A 21,620-nucleotide genomic window follows, 5' to 3' on the forward strand; every position below is an offset into this window, starting at 1 on the left:
GGTTGTCTTTTCACCTTGCTTATAGTTTCCTTTGTTGTGCAAAAGCTTTTAAGTTTCATTAGGTCCCATTTGTTTATTTTTGCTTTTATTTCCATTTCTCTGGGAGGTGTGTCAAAGAGTATCCTTCTGTGATTTACGTCAGAGAATGTTTTGCCTATGTTTTACTCTAGGAGTTTTATAGTTTCTGGTCTTACATTTAGATGTTTAATCCATTTTGAGTTTATTTTTGTGTATGGTGTTAGAAAGTGTTCTAGTTTCATTCTTTTACAGGTGGTTAACCAGTTTTCCCAGCACCACTTGTTAAAGAGGTTGTCTTTTCTCCATTGTAAATTCTTGCCTCCTTTGTCAAATATAAGGTGTCCATAGCTGTGTGGATTTATCTTTGGGCATTCTATTTTGTTCCATTGACCAATATTTCTGTCTTTGTGCCTGTAGCATACTGTCTTGATGAGTGTAGCTTTATAGTAGAGCAAGAAGTCAGGCAGGTTTATTCCTCCAGTTCCATTCTTCTTTCTCAAGATTGCTTTGGATATTCGAGGTTTTTTGTATTTCCATACCAACTGTGAAATTATTTGTTCTATTTCTGTGAAAAATACCGTTAGTAGCTTGATAGGGATTGCATTGAATCTATAGATTGTTTTGAGTAGTATTCATATTTTCAGACAATTGATTCTTGCAATCCATGAACATGGTATAATATCCATCTATTTCTGTCATCTTTAATTTCTTTCATCAGTGTTCATTATAGTTTTCTATATGTAGGTCTTTTGTTTCTTTAGGTAGATTTATTCCTAAGTATTTTCTTCTTTTCGTTGCAATGGTGAATGGACTTGATTGCTTAATTTCTCTTTCTGTTTTGTCATGCTTAGTGTATAGGAATGCAAAGGATTTCTGTGTGTTAATTTTATATCCTGAAACTTTACTATATTCATTACTTAGTTCTATTAGTTTTCTGGTGGAGTCTTTAGGGTTTTCTGTGTAGAAGGTCATGCCATCTGCAAACAGCGAGAGTTTTACTTCTTCTTTTCCAATCTAGATTCCTTTTATTTATTTTTCTGCTCTAATTGCTGTAGCCAAAACTTCCAAAACTGTGTTGAATAGTAGTGGTGAGAGTGGGCACCCTTGTCTTGTTCCAGACTTTAGGGGAAATGCTTTCAATTTTTCACCATTGAGGATAATGTTTGCTGTGGGTTTGTCATATATAGCTTTTATTATGTGGAGGTATGTTTCTTCTATTCCTGCTTCTTGGAGATGTGTGTGTTTTTTTTTTTTTTAATCATAAATGGTTGTTGAATTTTGTCAAAAGCTTTCTCTACATCTATTGCGATAATCATATGGCTTTTGTCTTTCAATTTGTTAATGTGGTGTATTACATTGATTGATTTGTGGATATTGAAGAATCCTTGCATCCCTGGGGTAAAGCCCATTTGGTCATGATGTATGATCTTATTAATATGTTGTTGGCTTCCGTTTGATAGGATTTTGTTAAGGATTTTTGCATTTATGTTCATCAGTGGTATTGGCCTTTAGTTCTCTCTCTCTCTCTCTCTCTCTCTCTCTCTCTCTCTCTCTCTCTCTCTCTCTCTCCCTCTCTCTCTCTCTCTCTCTCTTTTGTGGCATCTATGTCTGGTTTTGGTATTAGGGTGCTGGTGACATCATAGAATGAGTTTGGAAGTTTACCTTCCTCAGCAATTTTTGGAAGAGTTTGAGTATGATACATGTTAGCTCTTCTCTAAATTTTTGGTAGAATTCAGCTGTGAAGCCGTCTGGTTCTGGGCATTTGTCTGCTGGAATATTTCTGATTACAGTTTTGATTTCTGTGCTGATGATGGGTCTGTTAAGATTTTCTGTTTCTTTCTGGTTCAGTTTAAGTTATACTTTTCTAAGAATTTGTCCATTTCTTCCAAGTTGTCCATTTTATTGGCATATAGTTGCTGATAGTAGTCTCATGATCCTTTGTACTTCTGTGTTGTCTGTTGTGATTTCCCAATTTTCATTTCAAATTTTGTTGATTTGATTCTTCTTGCTTTGTTTCTTGATGAGTCTGGCTAATGGTTTGTCAGTTTTATTTATCTTCTCAAATCACAAATGTTTAGGTTTTTTAAAATTTTTGCTATGGTCTCTTTTGTTTCTTTTACATTTATTTCTGCCCTAATTTTTATGATTTCTTTCCTTCTACCAATCCTGGGGTTCTTCACTTCTTCGTTTTCTAGTTGGTTTAGGTGTAGAGTTAGGTTATTTATTTGACATTTTTCTTGTTTATTGAGGTAAGCTTGTATTGCTATGAACCTTCCCCTTAACACTGCTTTTACAGTGATTCATAGGTTTGGGTTGTTGTGTTGTAATTTTCATTCGTTCCTATCCATATTTTAATTTATTTTTTTTAATTTCTTCTGCTATTTGTTAGTTATTCAGAAGCGTGTTGTTTAGCCTCCAACATTAAAAATGTTGGAATTTTTAATAGTTCATTTTCCTGTCATTGACATCTAATCTTACTGCACTGTGGTCAGAAAAGATGCTTGGAATGATTTCAATTTTTTTGAATTTACCAAGGCTAGATTTACGGCTCAGAATGTAATCTATCCAGGAGAACGTTCCGTGTACACTTGAGAAAAAGGTGAAATTCATAGTTTTGGGGTGAAATGTTCTATAACATTTGTTCTGTAACAATTAGGTCCAAGTGGTCCATTGTAACATTTAAAGTTTGTGTTTCCTTGTTGATTTTCTGTTTAGCTGATCTATCCATAGGTGTGAGTGAGGTATTAAAGTCTCCCACTATTATTGTGTTACTGTTAATTTCCCCTTTCATACTTGTTAACATTTGCCTTACATGTTGTGGTGCTCCTATGTTGGGTGCATATATATTTATAATTGTTATATCTTCTTGGATTGATCCTTTGATCATTATGTAGTGTTCTTCTTTGTCTCTTTTCACAGCCTTTATTTCAAAGTCTATTTTATCTGATATGAGTATTGCTACCTGTGCTTTCTTTTCTCCGTTTGCATGAAATAACATTTTCCAGCCCTTCACTTTCAGTCTGTATGTGTCCCTTGTTTTGAGATGGGTCTCTTGTAGACAGCATATACAGGGGTCTTGTTTTTGTATACATTCAGCCTGTCTTTGTCTTTTGGTTGAGGCATTCAACCCATTTACATTTAAGATAATTATTGATAAGTATGATCCCGTTGCAATTCACTTTGTTGTTCTGGGTTCAAGTTTATACACATTTTCAGTGTTTCTTGTCTAGGGAAGATCCTTTAGAATTTGTTGAAGAGCTGGTTTGGTGGTGCAGAATTGTTTCTGCTTTTGCTTGTCTGTAAAGTCTTTGATTTCTCCTTCATATTTAAATGAGATCCTTGCTGGGTATAGTAATCTGGGTTTTAGGTTTTTCTCTTCCATCACTTTCTAGGTATGTCCCTTCATTCCTTTCTTGTCTGAAGAGTTTCTCTTGAGAGATCAGCTGTTATCCTTATGGGAATCCCCTTGTGTGTTAGTTGTTGTTTTTCCCTTGCTATTTTAATATGTGTTCTTTGTGTTTGATCTCTGTTAATTTGATTAATATGTGTCTTGGAGTGTTTTGCCTTAGGTTTATTCTGTCTGGGACTCTCTGGTTTTCTTTGACTTGGGTGACTATTTCCTTCCTCATTTTATGGAAGTTTTCTACTATTATTTCCTGAAGTATTTTCTCATGGCCTTTCTTTTTGTCTTCTTCTTCCGGGACTCCTATGATTAGAATGTTGGGGCATTTAGCATCGTCCCAGAGGTCTCTGAGGATGTCCTCATTTCTTTTTATTCTTTTTTTTTTTTCTTCTCTACTTCATTTATTTCTGCCATTCTATCTTCTACCTCACTTATCCTATCTTCTGCATTAGTTATTCTACTGTTGTTTCCCTCCAGAGTGCTTTAGATCTCATTTATTGCATTATAATTTATTGATTAAGTCTTTTTTTATTTCTTCTAAGTCCTTGTTAAACATTTATTGCATATTCTCAATCCAGACTATTTATCTGTAACTCCATTTTGTTTCCAACATTTTGGATCATTTCTACTATCATTGTTCTGACTTCTTTTTTATCTCCTCCTCTGTTGTTTTGTTTGTGGGCATTTATCATGTTCCTTTATCTGCTGAGTATTTCTTTCCCTTTCCATCTTCTTTATATTGCTGTTTTTGGGGTGGTCATTCTTTATTCCAGCAGTTAGTGGTTCCTCTTTATTATGGATGTTTCTCCCTGTGGGTGTGATTGGATGAGTGGCTTGTCAAGGTTTCCTAGTTATGGAAGCTTGTTTCAGTGTTCTGATGGGTGGAGATGGATTTCTTCTCTCTGGAGTGCAATGAAGTGTCCAGTAGTAAGTTTTGAGATATCTATGGGTTTGTTGTGCCTTTGGGCACCCTGATTATTAAAGCTCAGGGCTATGTTACTGCATTGCTGGAGAATTTGTGTGGTATGTCTTGCTCTGGAAATTGTTGGTTCTTGGGTGCAGCTTGGTTTCAGTGTAGGTATGGAGACTTTTGGATGATCTCTTATCAATTAATGTTCCCTGAAGTCAGGAGTTCTCTGGTGTTCTCAGGTTTTGGACTTAAGCCTCCTAACTCTGGTTTTCAGTCTTATTCTGATTGTAGCCTCGAGACTTCTGCATCCATACAGAACCAATGATGAAACATATAGGTTAATGAGAAAATATTCTGTGCAATGAGGGACTACCAGAAAGTTTCGCTGAGTTAAATGGAGAAGAGAAGAGGAAGGAAGGAGATAGAGATGACCAGGAGGAGAAGAGGGGAAGTCAATAGGAGAGACACAGACCTAGCCAGTAATCAGTTCCCTAAGTGTTTTCCACAGCCCAGAATACCCAAAGAAATTCACAGAGTTGGATAGAGAAGAGAAGGGGGAGGGAGGAGATAGAGGTGACCTAGGGGAGAAAAAGGGGAGTCAAACGGGGGAGAGAGCAATCAAGCCAGTAATCACACTCCTAAGTTACAATGGGTACTGAAGATTGGATACTTAAGGGTACAAAATTGATAAAAATTCCAAAAGGCAAAGATTAAAAATATAGAGTAGGAGTTAGACACTCAAAAATACAATATTGAAAAAAAGAAAGAAAACTAAATCACAAAATTTTAAAAAATACATATGAAGTTTGCTTTAGAAATAGGGTCTTTTTTTTTGTAAGGTAATGGTAGGTTATAAAAATGAAAATTAAAGGAGTAATAGAGGACTTAAAACAAAAATTAAAATTAAAAAATTATAATGGTGAAGTAAGCCAGAAAGATAAAGGCCATTACAGTATACTAACACATATATATGGAATTTAGAAAGATGGTAATGATAATCCTATATGCAAACAGAAAAAGAGACACAGATGTACAGAACAGACTTTTGGACTCTGTGGGAGAGGGCGAGGGTGGGATGTTTCGAGAGAACAACATCAAAACATGTATATTATCTATGTGAAACAGATCACCAGCCCAGGTTGGGTGCATGAGACAAGTGCTCAGGCCTGGTGCACTGGGAAGACCCAGAGGGATCGGGTAGAGAGGGAGGTGGGAGGGGGGATCGAGATGATGAATACATGTAAATCCATGGCTAATTCATGTCAATGTATGACAAAAACCACTACAATATTGTAAAGTAATTAGCCTCCAACTAATAAAAATAAATGAAAAAAATCTTTATTTAAGAAAGAAAAAAAAATTATAATGGCAGAAACATAATACACAGAAGAACTGTACAAAAAAGATCACGACCCAGATAATCACGATTGTGTGATCACTCACCTAGAGCCAGACATCCTGAAATGTGAAATCAAGTGTGTGTTAGGAAGCATCACTATTAACAAAGCTAGTGGAGGTGATGGAATTCCAGTTGAGCTATTTCAAATCATTAAAGATGATGTTGTGAATGCTGCACTCAATATGCCAGCAAATTTGGAAAACGCAGCAGTGACCACAGGACTGGAAAAGGTCAGTTTTTATTCCAGTCCCAAAGAAAGGCAATGCCAAAGACTGCTTAAACTACTGCACAATTGCACTCATCTCACATGTCAGTAAAGTGATGCTTAAAATTCTCCAAGCCAGGCTTTAGCAATACGTGAACCATGAACTTCCAGATATTCAAGCTGGTTTTAAAAAAGGCAGAGAAACCAGAAATCAAATTGCCAACATCTGCTTGATCATTGAAAAAGCAAGAGAGTTCCAGAAAAACATCTATTTCTGCATTATTGACTATGCCAAAGTCTTTGACTGTGCGGAACACAATAAACTGTATAAAATTCTGAAAGAGATGGGAATACCGGGCCACCTGACCTGCCTCTTGAGAAACCTATATGTAGGTCAGGAAGCAACAGTTAGAACTGGACATGGAACAACAGATTGGTTCCAAATAGCAAAAGGAGTAGTCAAGGCTGTATGTTGCAACCCTGCTTATTTATCTTCTATACAGAGTACATCATGAGAAACGCTGGGCTGGAGGAAGCACAAGCTGGAATCAAGATTGCCGGGAGAATTCTCATTAACCTGAGATATGCAGATGACACCACCCTTATGGAAGAAATTGAAGAGGAACTAAAAAAACCTCTTGATGAAAGTGAAAGAGGAGAATGAATTAGTTGGCTTAAAGCTCAACATTCATAAAACTAAGATCATGGCATCTGGTCCCATCACCTCATGGGAAAGAGATGGGGAGACAGTGTAAACAGTGTCAGACTTTATTTTTTGGGCTCCAAAATCACTGCAGATGCTGACTGCAGTCATGAAATTAAAAGATGCTTACTCCTTGGAAGGAAAGTTATGAGCAACCTAGATAGCATATTAAAAACCAGAGACATTACTTTGCCAACAAAGGTCCGTCTGGTCAGGCTATGGTTTTTCCAGTGGTCATGTATGGATGTAAGAGTTGAACTATAAAGAAAGCTGAGTGCTGAAGAATTGATGCTTTTGAACTGTTGTGTTGGAGAAGACTCTTGAGAGTCCCATGGACTGCAAGGAGATCCAACCAGCCCATCCTAAAGGAGATCAGTCCTGGGTGTTCATTGGAAGGACTAATGTTGAAGCTAAAGCTCCAATACTTTGGCCACCTGATGTGAAGAGCTGACTCATTGGAAAAGACCCTGATGCTGGGAAAGATTGAGGGCAGGAGGAGAAGGGGACAGCAGAGGATGAGATGGTTGAATGGCATCACCGACTCAGTGGACATGGTTTTGAGTGGACTCCAGGAGTTGGTGATGGACAGGGAGTCCTGACATGCTGCGGTTCATGGGGTCACAAAGAGTTTGACACTACTGAGTGACTGAAGTGGACTGAAAAATATATCTTGGAATTTCTCTGAAGCTGTTTTGGGCAGTGTGGAGTCAGTTCAGTTTCAGATATTCCTTGTTTCAGCTTATACTTCTCAAGATCTATAAGCCTCTTCCAATGTAGTTGGTGCTAACTACAGGGTTTTAATCTGTTGCACCTGTTACTTCCAAAGCGGTTCCCTTTGTTTATTTTGGCCTCTTCTGTTTGCAAGTCTCTCCAATGTCTAATTTCTGCGGTGAAGGTGGTCACTTATTTAGGCTCACTTATTCAGTTATGCTGTTGGGGAGGGAGGAACACTGCAAACAAGTATCACTGGCATGTGTGGGGAGTGCACAGAGTGTCTCAGCTAGACTGAGTTTGCCCCTGTTTATGGCGTGTGTGCTTTCCAGTCTACGCTTCTCAGGCTCCAGATTGCTCTGCAGGGGAACTGTCTAAAGTGGGCCCTGGTTTGTGTGCACTTCCATGTCTAACGAGTTCAGGTTCAGGTTCTTGGGTACTCCACAAAGGCGTAGACTCAGTTGAGCCTGTGTTTTGTGTCCTTCCCAGGTCAGAGTAGCTCAGGCGACCAGGTGCTTGGTGACCACACACTCCCCAGGTGTGGTGCATCTTTTCACCTACCCAGTCCCAGCCGCTCGGTTTCCTGGGTGTGCAGTGGGAGTGCCGTCTCAGGTGTACTGTGTGTCTCCTCTGGGGAGCTGATATCTGGATGCAACCCTCCTGGCAGATGTCTACCATCCAGGATTCCAGGAAGATTTGGTTAGCAACTGGGAGCCTTCTCGCAGTTTGGTATAGGATGCTGTCTCTGGGGCTGAGATTGCCCCTTTCCAGCTCTGGATGTTGCCCGCCTGCCTCCCTGCCTCTGGCAGGGGATGGGCCAGTCCACTGCCGGCTAACTCTCCTCTCAGTGTTCGCTCAGTTCTTTGTTCTGTGAGCAGGCCTGGCAGTGCCTTAGGTTAGGGCTTTTCATGGGAAAGTTCTCTCTCTTTCTCTCTCTCTCTCTCTCTTTTTCTCTCTCTTTCTGTCTATCTCACAGTTTGTGTTGCCATCTCACATTAGCTCCCTCAGAGTGCCCTCAGGGCATTCAGGCCTGGTCATTACCCTAAGCAATACATCCTGGGCCTCCCCGTTCAGCCCCCTGTTGCTGGTGACGGATGCTAGTGCTGGGAGTTGCCATTAGGTATGTAATCTGTGGTGATTACACACAGATTTTATTTATTCGTTTATTTATTTATTCATTTATTTTTCCTCCCAGTTATGTTGCCCTCTGAGATTCCAAAACTCCCCACAGACCCGCTGGTGAGAGGGTTTCCTGGTGTTTGGAAACTTCTCCTCTTTTACAATTCTGTCCCAGGTCCGGGCTCCATCCCTAACTCTTTTGCCTCTCTTTTTGTCTTTTATATTTTGTCCTACCTCATTTAGAGGACAATGGGCTGCCTTTCTGGGTGCCTGGTGTCCTCTGCCAGCGTTCAGAGTTGTTTTGTGGAATTTGCTCAGTTTTCAAATGTTCTTCTTCTTTTTTTTTTTTTTCAAATGTTCTTTCAGTCAATTTGTGGGGGAGGAAATGGTCTCCCTGTCCTATTTCTCTACCATCTTAGGACCGCTCCCAATGTGGTATATTTGTCTTGTTTTGATATCAGGGTTATGGTGGCCTTGAGAGAGTCAATTCCTAGGCAGGTTGATAAGAAGTCCGGGGCCCCCATGGACGAGGAGAAAGGGGTCTGGGGCTCTTGAGGAGGAAATTAGGGTCTGGAATTCTCAAGGAGGAGCAAAGGACAAACTTTTTGTTTCTACTTTCCTTAGTCTTAGTAAAGATTATGTAACAACAATGTATCCTGCTTGAGGGCAAGTTTCTCCTTTTTGAGAACCTTCTGAGTAAGCCTATTATCTTAAAATGTATATTATGGGATTGGGTCTAGTAACATGTTTACAACCTTGAGACATTCTTTTGATTTATTGTAATAACCAATTAAAAAAGTATATCTCTCCCTTGCTAAAACTAGCGGAGGGGGGCACTCTCCATCCCCCTTGCGATGTCTATGTCAGAAGCTTTCTCTGTCCCCTTTCACTTTTGTAAAACTCTGGTATACAAAAGGTCTTGAACGATCAAGCCTGGTCCCTGGTTCCAAAGCTAAATCTTCTTCTTCGGAGATCACAAATCCAACATCATTCACCATAAGCTATCATCTTGGGGGCTCATCCAGGATCTTCAGGACAAGGTAAGAACACTCAGAGCTCTAGCCTCTCTGCTTTCTCAGCATACACGCTTTCTGTTTGCTTTAGTAACTTTATAGTGTGCTTGTGTGAATGAATGACATGCCCTGCTCAAAGCAAGTAATGAGTCCTGCTCTGTGGTTTGATGGTGCCTTGTGATGACTGAAGGCAGTCCCAGAAAGGGGACCCTGGTTGGGAGTTTTATACCGACCTGCCAATGCCAAGAGACACCCCATGTCCCTGCGAAGGGAGAGGCCAGAAATGGGCAAACTATGTGGGCTGAACTTTCCTTTCTGTCTCCTTTTACTGGTCTCTTTGACCATTTCATAATTGTATGGGGAATTAGAATTTCTAACCTACTCTGTCAGTTCATAGACTCCCTAGGGACCGATGATCCATGTACTTTTACTTAGACCCCTTGTATGGAAGCATCTAGCCTTGCTAGGAGCTGAAAGTTGCAAGAGTATGTTTGGGAGTGAAGCGGAGCTCTAGCTTCAGGAATATCTCTCAGGCTAGAGGCCACGCTCTTGGCTGTCTGCCTCAAGGGCCCCCAACCTGAAAGTGAATCTTTGTCATGGCTGTGCCTCCGATCTGTGTAGATACAAGCATTGCTGGTGACCATTAGGTTTTTAAGGACACAGATCTGGAATTGCAGGACCTGGTCAGATTGGAAGTGCAGTGGGCTTCTTCCTTTGGTAGTGCTAGCTCTTAGCAGACCAGAGAAAGCTCTTGAATGGCTTCTGTCTCAACTGCTTAGATATTTCTTTTGTGAAGCTGTGGAAATGAACTGGAAGGATTGGCCCTAGTAGCTTGAGGACAAAAGTCACTTTTTCCTCACAGGCCGACCTATTTTGCTATCACATATACTGGTGTGGTGACCTCAGAAGGGACATCATAGTTGTTGTTCATCCCTTTATGACTCATTGCTTCTACTGCGGTCAGGACTGTACTCAGGAATGTGCGTAGGCATACAGAACATGGATGCTTCCCCTAGTAGTCTAGCTTGCAAAACATTCCAGAGAGCTACTCTGTTCCACCCCGGGTGACATCAGAGGAAAAGGGCAAATCAAAGGTCTTGCTGGTAAGGAACTGAAAATCAATCTGGGATACTATCGGGTCTACCCCTGATGCATCTCCAACCCACCTCAGTGGTAGAACCGGGAGGGGAAAGTAAGGCACCTGCATCAGTAAGGGACAGACTAAGTCCAACCAGGACAGGAAAGCTTAGGTGGAAAGTCTGGCTACACCCCCATCTAGAGCAGTGAGGGACACCTCCAGGGGAAAGAAAACTACAGCTGTACATGATGCTTTTTTCTCTCTTATAGATGGGAGCTAATAGTTCCAGAACCACTCCTTTAAAATGTATAAAACCACTACAATATTGTAAAACAATTAGTCTCCAACTAATAGAAATAAATGAAAAAATTAAAAAAATAAAATAAAATAAAATGTATTTTAAAAAATAAAACTGGGACAAGTTTTGTCCCCAAATTTTAAAAAAGACATGCCTGATCTTCTTCTGTGATACTTAATGGCCACAGTATCCTTTGGAAGATGAGGAACACTAGCCAGTTGAAAGGTCTCTTAATTATAATACTGTTTTACAATTAGACTAGTTCTATAGAGAACAAGAGAAATAGGTATAAGTGTCATATATGTTGCTCTTTATCTCTCTGAGAGACATGCCGGACTTGTATACTAAGGGTTCAGATTTGGGTGTGAAACCTACAGCTGCCTCCTGTCCTCTTACTTGGCCCTGGTATCCAGGGCTCCCAACTGAACAGGCTGAGAATCAGGGCACCCTTCCAGGAGTGGTTGCCTCGGTCTCAGTACAAACTCAAGCAGTCCCAATTGTGGTCGAGACTATTTAGAGGATCCAAAAAGTACACAGAAGCCTCTACAGGACTAACTTTATGACCTGACCTCACTTGGAGAGATGTAAAGCACGTCTTGGGACAGATGCTGCTGACTCCTGACTCGAGAGCTTGAATTCCAGGGGAAGTTACCACTTTTGGAGATGAAGGGCTTAAATGTGAGACAAGGGGAAAGAGGGAACACGAAATAGCCCTCCTTCCTACTGGGAGTCAAGCAGTTTCCATAACAGCCACTTTGTCAGAGGTATTCTTAAAGGACTCAAGCGAGTGCACACTAAGACTTTAAAATTATGCTAAGTTGGCTGACATAGAACAGGGAGAAACTCCTGGTAAATTCCTAGATATACTGGAGGCTCTCCACAAGTTTACTATCATTGATTCTGAAAGTTCAGAGGGAGAAATAGTCTTCAAAGATAGATTTCTCACTCAATTGACTCCATCTATCTGCTGTAAGCTACTAAAACAGGCTTTTGGACCAAATCAGTCTTTAGAAAAACTGTTGTAGCTGGCTCAGACAGTATATTATGATAGAGAATATGAGGAGGAAAATAAAAGGCAAAAAAGAACCAGGCAAAAGACTGAAGCCCCAGCATGGCTGTTAGATCCACTCTTAAACAGCCTGAGGAATAATGCCCAGAGGGACCCAGGTGAAAAGGGATGGACTTGTTATTACTGTGGAAAGGAGGGGCATCTAAGCCAACCCTGCTCCATGTCTGGTCTGTAAAGGATGACACCTGAGGAGAGACTGCCCTCCGAGACATAGGCCCCAGGAGTTGAACTCTCAAGGCAATTGGAACTGAAGGTACTCAGGGGTCCCCGCACAAGCTGCCATCCTAATTACACCTGAGGAACCCCAAGTATTAAAAACTGTGGGGGCCAATCAGCTTATTTTCTTTTGGACACTAGGGCAACTTTTTCTGTGTTCACTGAAGCCCCTGGTCTGCTTTCCTCCTGATCGACTATCTTAATGGGACTGTCTGGATGAGCCAAACGTTATTGTTTCAGTTGTCCTTTAAGTTGTAACAAAGATTCTTGTGCTGTTTTCTCATGAGTTTCTAATTGTGCCCGAGTCTCCCTCACCCTTTTTGGGGAGGGCTATACTGAGCAAGATCCAAGCTAGCGGTGGCCTCTATTTTCATGAATATGGAGCCTACACTTTCTCTCCCATTAACTGAACAATATATAAATCCTAAAGTGTGGGCTGATGGAAAAACTGTGGCTTGAGTACAAAATGCTGTTGCTGTCATTATCGAGCTCAAAGATTCCCACATATTTCCACATCAAAATCAGTACCCACTAGAGCCTGAGGCTAAGGGTTAAAACTCATCATTGAAAATTTAAAAGAACAGGGGCTATTAATTTCCTGTAATAGTCCACACACCACTCCTATTTTGGGTGTGAAAAAAGTCAAATGATAGAGACTAGTTCAAGATCTATGAATAATAAATGAGGTTGTGGTTCCTTTTACTCATATGCTAAAAACACAAGGATTTTCTTGCTTACAGGTCTGGGTGAAGACTTTTACTGAATGGATCAAGGCCTTTCCCTGCTGTAGTGAACAGGCTAAGGAAGTTATAAAAACTTTAATCCCTGAAATTATTCCTGGGTTTGGGCTGCCACAGGGCCTCCAGAGCAACAATGGCTGCGCCTCTAAAGCTGTTGTAACTCAAGGGGGGTCAAAAGCTCTAGGAATAGAATATCACTTCCACTGTTTCTGGAGACCCCAATCTTCAGGAAAGGTAGAAAAGGCTAATGACATTATTAATAGATATATGCATAGATTAACTCAAGAAACACAAGAAAGTTGTTTTAAAGTTATACCCATAGCTTTAATGAGGGCTTGAACTGCCCCTAAAAAGAAGGGACTGTCTCTATGACAGACTGTTTTTGCACACAGATATTGTCATAGATCCTAAAGCCTTAGAATTAAGTATGTTACCCAGCTTTCAGCTTTTCAACAGACATTATGATAACTCTGGGAGGTGAGCCCTGACCCAGCCTCCATAATCAGTCTAATTTCTGGGTCTGTGGACCGGTCCCCCTCCTCATCAATTGAAGGATTCCCATGGTGGGCTTCTCCATTTCAAGGAAAGGAATTTCTTCAACTCTGTGAATACCTTCACCAACTGCAATCATATGTGACGCCTCTTCTTGATCTGATGACACCTAGCAATCTTAAGATGGACTGATGTAACTATTCATATAATGTAATTCTAAATTCTGATTATGTTTTAACTTGGTTTAATGACTATTTTGCTGTACATAAGAAGGTGAATGGGCCTAGATCTGGTGGTTTTCTACCTGATGTTTATCAAATATGGAATGAGGTCATATGGCTAACTCCTGAAAAGGGACACCTACTATCTAACACTTCCATATGCTGAGAATTAACAGAGCCATCCCTGGAAGTTAGCCGACAACTTAATTATAATGACTGGAAACAATTGAGACTTTTTTGCCTCAAGAAATATGCAATGTAATCATTCCTGTGTTTTTCAATCCCAGTTTAGGTCCTCCTTTTGCCTGGCCAGGCACTGATTGGGACTGGATCCCTCAGTCATGCTGGCTTGCTCCAAACGGGACCTACTAGATATGTGGCTCTTACCTATGGGTGTGGCTTCCCCCTGGCTGGATAGGGAGATGCACCCTAGGTCTAGCTTTTACTCATGGCTTCATATTTTCAGAGTTTCCAGAGAAGCCTGCTAATCTGCCACACCTTAAAACTCTTTGGGCAAGGTCTGTATTTCACTGGTATGATTATCTGGCTGCAATATTTGTTCCCTCTCTGAGAACTGCAGACATTATGCTATGAGTTGATGCTTTAACTTTACTCAACAGGCTTAACAAGATTCTCAAAAAGCTATTTCAGCCCTTAACACTGAACAAATATTAATTAAAAAGGTGGTTTTACAAAACAGGTTGGCCTGAGATATTCTATTGGCCGTACAAGGAGAAACTTGTACTATGATTCATACCCAATGCTGTACATATATACCAGATATGAGTACTAATGTTACTCACTTTACTAAACACATGAACAAGATGATTCAAGCTATGGATTCTCCTGAAACCTCAGTCACCTCACTTTGGGAAACATTAACTAGCTCCCCATGGTGGGAAAACTGTCTTAATCATAATAATTCTAATTGTTCTGTTTCTACTGTTTGAGCCCTGCATCTGTAAACGTGTGACTGGATTTGTTTCTAACCGTTTGAAAGCTTTTAAGTTACAAATGGTTGCCCAGGGCTTCTACGAGAGCCACAGCCTCCTCCAAATATTACTTGGGGCCCCTGGATCAGAGACTCTCAATAAGAGGGTTAAGAGAATATGTTGCCTCAACAACTTAGAGATGATGCCCCTCAGCAGCAGGAAGTAGTTATGGAATGAAAACGATGCCCCTTTCCCTTGGCAACATAATTCTCCTAAAAGAAAAGGAGGGGATGAGAGAGTCAATTCCTAGGCAGGTTGATAAGAAATCCGGGTTCCACAAGGAGGAGGAGAAAGGAGTCTGGAGCTCTCAAGGAGGAGATAAGGGTCTGGAATTCTCAAGGAGGAGAAAAGGACAAACTTTTTTTTTCTACATTCTTTAGTCTTAGTAAGGATAATATAACAACAATGTATCCTGCTTGAGGACAAGTTTTCTTCTTTATGAGAACCTTCTGACTAATCCTGTTATCTTAAAATGTATATTATTGGGAAGGGATCTGGTAAGATATTTACAACCTTGAAACATTCTTTTGATTTATTGTAATAACCAATTTCAAAAAGTATATAGCTCCCTTGCTTAGACTAGCGAGGGGGCACTCTCCGTCCCCCTTCTGATGTCTATGTCAGAAGCTTTCTCTGTCCCTTTTCACTTTAATAAAACTCTGCTACACAAAAGCTCTTGAGTGATCAATCCTGGTCCCTGATCCTGAAGCTAAATCTTCAGAGATCATGAGTCCAACATCGTTCACCATAAGCTTTCAGTCTTATTGAATTAGTTTGTGTGTGTTCCTCCCTATGTGATTTTTTTTTAATGAGTTTGAGCAGGATATGTGTTAACTTTCTGTAAAAGTTTGATAAAATTCAGCTGTGAAGTCATCAGGTCCTGGGGTTTTGCTTGTAGGAAGATATTTTGTTACAGTTTTCATTTAATTGCTTGTGATTGTTCTGTTCATATGTCCTATTTCTTCCTAGTTCAGTCTTGGAAGGTTATACTTTTCTAAATATTTGTTCATTTCTTCCAGGTTTTCCATTTTATTGGATATAATTGCTCAAAGTAGTCTCTTATGATCCTTTGTATTTCTGAGTTGTTTGTTATAACTTTTCATTTTTTATTTCTAACTTTATTGACTTAAGTTTTCTCCCTTTTTCTCTTGATGAGTCTGGTTATTGGTTTGTCAATATTATCTTTCAAAGAACCAGTTTTTAATTTTATTGATCTTTGCTATTGTTTCCTTCGTATATTTTTTTTTCATTTATTTCGGCTCTGATCTTTATAATTTCTTTCATTCTGATAACTCCAGGGTTTTTTTTTTTAATCGTTCCTCTTTTTGATTTAGTTGTAATATTGCATTTTATTATTTGATGTTTTTCTCATTTCTTGAGGTAAGATTTTATTTGCTTTTATTTTTATAAATTTCCATCTTATCACCGTTTTTGCTTCATGCCATAGACTTTGGCTTGTCATCTTTCTGTTCTCATTTCTTTCTAGATTTTTTTTTATTTCCTGGTTGTTTATTCTATGATCTCTCGATTATTTCGAAGTGTACTGTTTAGCCTCCATGTATTTTACATTTTTTTCTGTAGTTGATATCTAATCTTATAGTGTAATTGTCAGACAAAAATGATTGATATAATTTCAGTTATCTTAAATTTACCAAGCCTTGATTTGTGACCCAAGAAGTGATTTATCCTGGAGAATGTTCCATGTGCACTTGAGAAAAAAATGTATTCTACTGTTTGGTATTGTAATGTGTGTAGATATTAATTAGGTTTTCCTATTACAAGCTGTTATTTAAGATGTGTGTTTCCTTATTAATTTTATGTTTGGATGATCTGTCATTTGGCTTGAGTAAGGTGTTAAGTCCTCCACTATTATTGTGTTACTGTCAATTCACTTATTATACTGTTAGCATTTACCTTATATATTGTGTTTGGTGCAAATATTTCCATGTTTGGTGCATATATATTTATAATTGTTATATCTTCTTCTTAGATGGATATCTTCATTATTATGTAGTATCCTTCCTTGTCTCTTACAACAGATTTTAATCTTTAAATCTGCTTTATCTGATATGAGTATTGTTACTCCAGCTTTCTTTTTATTTTCATTTCCATGGAATATCTTTTTCCAGCCCCTCACTTTCAGTCTGTATGTGTTCCAAGATCTGAATTAGGTCTCTTGTAAATAGTGTATATACAATTCTTGTTTTTCTATCTATTCAGCCAGTCTGTGTCTTTTGGTTGGAACATTTAATCCATTTACATTTAAGGTTATCTATTGTTATGCACAATCCTATTACCATTTAATTTTTTTGTTTTCGGCTTATTATTGTAGGTCTTTTCTTTCTTTGTGTTCCCTGTCTAGAGAAGTTCCCTTACCATTGATTTTAAATCTGGTTTGATGGTTCTAAATTCTCCTATCCTTTGCTTATCTGTAAAGATTTGATTTCTCTGTTGAATCTGAATGAGATCCTTGCTGGATAGAGTAATCTTCATTGTAGTTTTTCCCTTTCATCATTTTTTTAATATCCTGCCACTCCCCTCTGGCCTGAAGAGTTTCTGCTGAAAGATCAGCTGTTAACTTCTGGGGATACCCATATATGTTATATGTTGCTTTACCTTTGCCACCTTTAATATTTTTTTCTTTTTACTTAATTTTTGTTACTTTGATTAATATGTGTCTTGGGATGTTTCACTTTGGGTTTATCCTGTATGAGACACTTTGGGCTCCTGAGACTTGGATGGCTATTTCCTCTCTCATGTTAGGTAAGGTTTTTGACTGTAATCTCCTCAAATATTTTCTCATACCCTAACTTTTCTCTTCTCCTTCTGAGACCCCCATAATTTGTTGTGCTTAATGTTGTCCCAGAAGTCACTGAGCCTGTACTCATTTTTAAAAATTCTTATTTCTTTATTCCATTCTGTTTCAATTATTTCCACCACTGTATCTTCCAGATTACTTATACACTCTTATTCTGTAGTTATTCTGCTATTGGTTCCCTGTAGTGTGTTTTTTTTTTTCTTTTTTAATTTCAGTTATTGTGTTGTTCACTGTGCTAGTTCCTTTTTAAGACTTTCTTGTGCCTTCTCAATCCGTGTCTCTGTTCTGTTTATCTGTTCTTCCACTATATTTCTGAGGTCTTGGATCATCTTTACTCTCATTACTCTTAATTCTTTTTCAGCTAGCTTGCCTATTTCCTCTTCATTTATTTGGTCTTGTGGGGTTTTAGCATATTCCTTCACTGTGGCATATTTCTCTGTCCCTTCATTCTAATTTACTGTGTTTGGGGTCTCCTTTCCACAGGCTTCCAGGTTGTAGTTCCTCTTACTTGTGGAGTTTGTTCCCAGTTGGTGGGGTCGGACCAGTGTCTTATGAAGGCTTCCCTATTTGGGAGGCTGGCACTTGCATTCTGGTGAGTGGAGCTGGATCTTGTCTCTTTGAAGGGCAGTGCCATGTCCAGTGGTATGTTTTGAGGTGTCTGTGGGTCTGTTATTGCTTTGGTCAGCCTGTTATCTGGGCTTTCCTGGTGGCTCAGCAATAAAGAATCTGCCTGCAATGCAGGAGACCCAGGTTCAATCCCTGGGTCAGGATCATCCCATGGCATGGCAACCCACTCCAGTATTCTTTCCTGGAGAATCCCATGGTCAGAGGAGCCTGGCATGCTCACAAAGAGTTGGACATGACTGAATTGGTTGAGCACACACACACGCACTCTGCCTGTCTGCTAATGCATAGGGTCCAGTTCCTGTTTTGCTAGCTGTTTGACATGCATAATCTGGCACTGCAGCCTGCTGGCCTTTTGGAGGGATCAGATCTTAGTTGTTGAGATGCAGACCTTTGGGAAATATTAAACCAATTAATATTCTGTGGAGTTGGGAGTTGTCTATTGTTTCAGTCTCTTGAACTCGGGTCTACCACTTTAGACGTTCAGGCCCACCTCCTGGTTAGTGCCCAAAGACTTCCTCTTCTTTTTATTTTATCTTTATTCTTGAACAAAATGAATTAAGATATATAATAGGCCTCTAAGCTGAAATTATTTATGAGTCTGAAGTGGCTCCTCTACTATTTCTTTCCATTTATGCCTACTTAAGCAGAAGACTCGATGTTTAGAACAGGGCAGTACTCCTCAACATTGTTAAGGTCGTCAAAAATGAGGAAAGTATGATAAATTGTCACAGCCAAGAGGCACCAAAAGAGACATAAAGACTGAATGTAATGCTGTATCCCAGCTGATCACAGTCCACTGTGGGGATGTGGAGGCATTTGTAATTCACAAAGTCTCCTTCACAATAGCAGTTGTCTTTTCATTGTGTTTATTGTTTGCTTTGCTATGTAAAAGCTTTTAAGTTTAATTAGGTCCCATTTGTTCATCAATTGTGTTTATTTTCATATGCTAAAAGGTAAATTTAAAAAGATCTTGCTGTGATTTATCTAGAAGGGTGTTCTACCTATGTTTTCCACTCAGATTTTTATAGTATCTGGCCTTATATTTGATCTTTAAACAATTTTCAATATATTTTATGCATGTTTTTTTTTATTTGTTTTAATTCGAGGCAAATTACTTTACAATATTGTGGTGGTTTTTTTGTCCTACATTCATATGAATCAGCCATGGGTGTACATGTGTTCCCCATCCTGCTCCTCCCTCCCACCTCCCTCCCCATCCCATCCCTCAGGGTCATCCCAGTGCACCAGCCCTGAGTACCCTGTCTCATACAATGAACCTGGACTGGCTATCTATTTCACATATGATAATATACATGATTCAATGCCATTCTCTCAAATCTTCCCAACCTCGCCTTCTCCCGCAGAGTCCAAAAGTCTGTTCTTTATATCTTTGTCTCTTTGCTGTCTCGCATTTAGGGTCATCATCACCATCTTTCTAAATTCCATATATATGCATTAATATACTGTATTGGTGTTTTTTTTTTTTTTTTTTTCTGGTTTACTTCACTCTATATAATAGGCTCCAGTTTCATCCACCTCATTAGAACTGGTTCAAATGTATTCTTTTTATTACCTGAGTAACATTTCATTGTATATACATACCACAGCTTTTTATCCATTCATCTGTTGATGGGCATCTAGGTTGCTTTCATGTGTCTCTTTCAATTCTGGTTTCTTTTGTGTGTATGCTCAGCAGTGGGATTGCTGGGTAATGTGGCAGTTCTATTTCCAGTTTTTTAAGGAATCTCCACACTGTTCTCCATAGCGGCTGTACTAGTTTGCATTCCCACCAACAGTGTAAGAGGGTTCCTTTTTCTCCGCACCCTCTCCAGCATTTATTGTTTGTAGACTTTTGGATAGCAGCCATTCTGACTGGCGTGAGATGGTATCTCATTGTGGTTTTGATTTGCATTTCTCTGATAATGAGTGATGTTGAGCATCTTTTCATTTGTTTGTTAGTCATCTGTATGTCTTCTTTGGAGAAATGTCTGTTTAGTTCTTTGGCCCAGTTTTTGGTTGGGTTGCTTATTTTTCTGGAATTGAGCTGCAGGAGTTTCTTGTATATTTTTGAGATTAATTCTTTGTCAGTTGCTTTGTTTGGTATTATTTTCTCCCATTCTGAAGGCTTTTCACCTTGCTTATAGCTTCCTTCATTTTGCAAAAGCTTTTAAGTTAAATTAGGTCCCATTTGTTTATATTGCTTTATTTCCATTACTCTGGGAGATAGATCATAGAGGATCCTGCTATGATTTACATCAGAGAATGTTTTGCCTAAATTTTCCTCTAGGAGTTTTACAGTTTCTGGTCTTACATTTAGATCTTTAATCCATTTTGAGTTAATCTTTGTGTGTGGTGTTAGAAAGTGTTCTAGTTTCATTCTTTTACAAGTGGTTGACCAGTTTTCCCAGCACCACTTGTTAAAGAGATTGTCTTTTCTCCATTGTATATTCTTGCTTCCTTTGTCAAAGATAAGGTGTCCATAGGTGTGTGGACTTATTTCTGGGCTTTCTATTTTGTTCCACTGATCTATGTTTCTGTCTTTGTGCCAGTACCATACTGTCTTAATGACTGTTGCTTTGTAGTATAGCCTGAAGTCAAACAGATTGATTCCTCCAGTTCCATTCTTCTTTCTCAAGATTGCTTTGGCTATTCAAGGTTTTTTGTATTTCCATACAAACTGTGAAATTATTAGTTCTAATTCTCTGAAAAATGCTGTTGGTAGCTTGATAGGGATTGCATTGAATCTATAGATTGCTTTGGGTAGTATACTCATTTTCACTCAATTGATTGTTCTGATCCATGAGCATGGTATATTGCTCCATCTATTTATGTCCTGTTTGATTTCTTTCATCAGTGTTTTATAGGTTTCTATACATAGGTATTTTGTTTCTTTAGGTAGATATATTCTTAAACATTTTATCCTTTTCTTTGTAATGATGAATGGAATTGTTTCCTTAATTTCTCTTTCTGTTTTTTCATTGTTAGTGTATAGGAATGCAAGTGATTTCTGTGTGTTAATTTTATATCCTGCAACTTTACTATATTCATTGATTAGCTCTAGTAAAATTCCGGTGGAGTCTTTAGGGTTTTCTATGTAGAGGATCATGTCATCTGCAAACAGTGAGAGTTTTACTTCTTCTTTTCCAATCTGGATTCTTTTTGTTTCTTTTTCTTCTCTGATTGCTGTGGCTTAAACTTCTAAAACTATGTTGAATAGTAGTGGTGAGAGTGGGCACCCTTGTCTTGTTCCTGACTTTAGGGGAAATGCTTTCAATTTTTCACCATTGAGGATCACGTTTGCTGTGGATTTATCATATATGGCTTTTATTATGTTGAGGTATGTTCCTTCTATTCCTGCTTTCCAGAGGGTTTTTACCATAAATGGATGTTGAGTTTTTTCAAAGGCTTTCACTGTATCTATTGAGATAATAATATGGTTTTTATCTTTCAATTTGTTAATGTGGTGTATCATATTGTTTGATTTGAAATACTGAAGAACTTTTCATCCCTGGGATAAAGCCCACTTGGTCATGATGTATGTTCTTTTAAATATGTTGTTGGGTTTTGTTTGCTAGAATTTTGTTAAGG

The 21,620-nt window shown here is 38.9% G+C and overlaps 1 pseudogene; it reads left to right on the forward strand.

The window, feature by feature from the left end:
- The first annotated feature begins 11,185 nt into the window (after nt 1-11,185).
- LOC139033114 (endogenous retrovirus group PABLB member 1 Env polyprotein-like) lies at nt 11,186-14,724 on the forward strand (annotated as a pseudogene).
- Nucleotides 14,725-21,620: the final 6,896 nt, after the last annotated feature.

Source organism: Odocoileus virginianus, chromosome X (genome assembly GCF_023699985.2).
Source record: "Odocoileus virginianus isolate 20LAN1187 ecotype Illinois chromosome X, Ovbor_1.2, whole genome shotgun sequence".
NCBI lineage: Eukaryota > Metazoa > Chordata > Mammalia > Artiodactyla > Cervidae > Odocoileus > Odocoileus virginianus.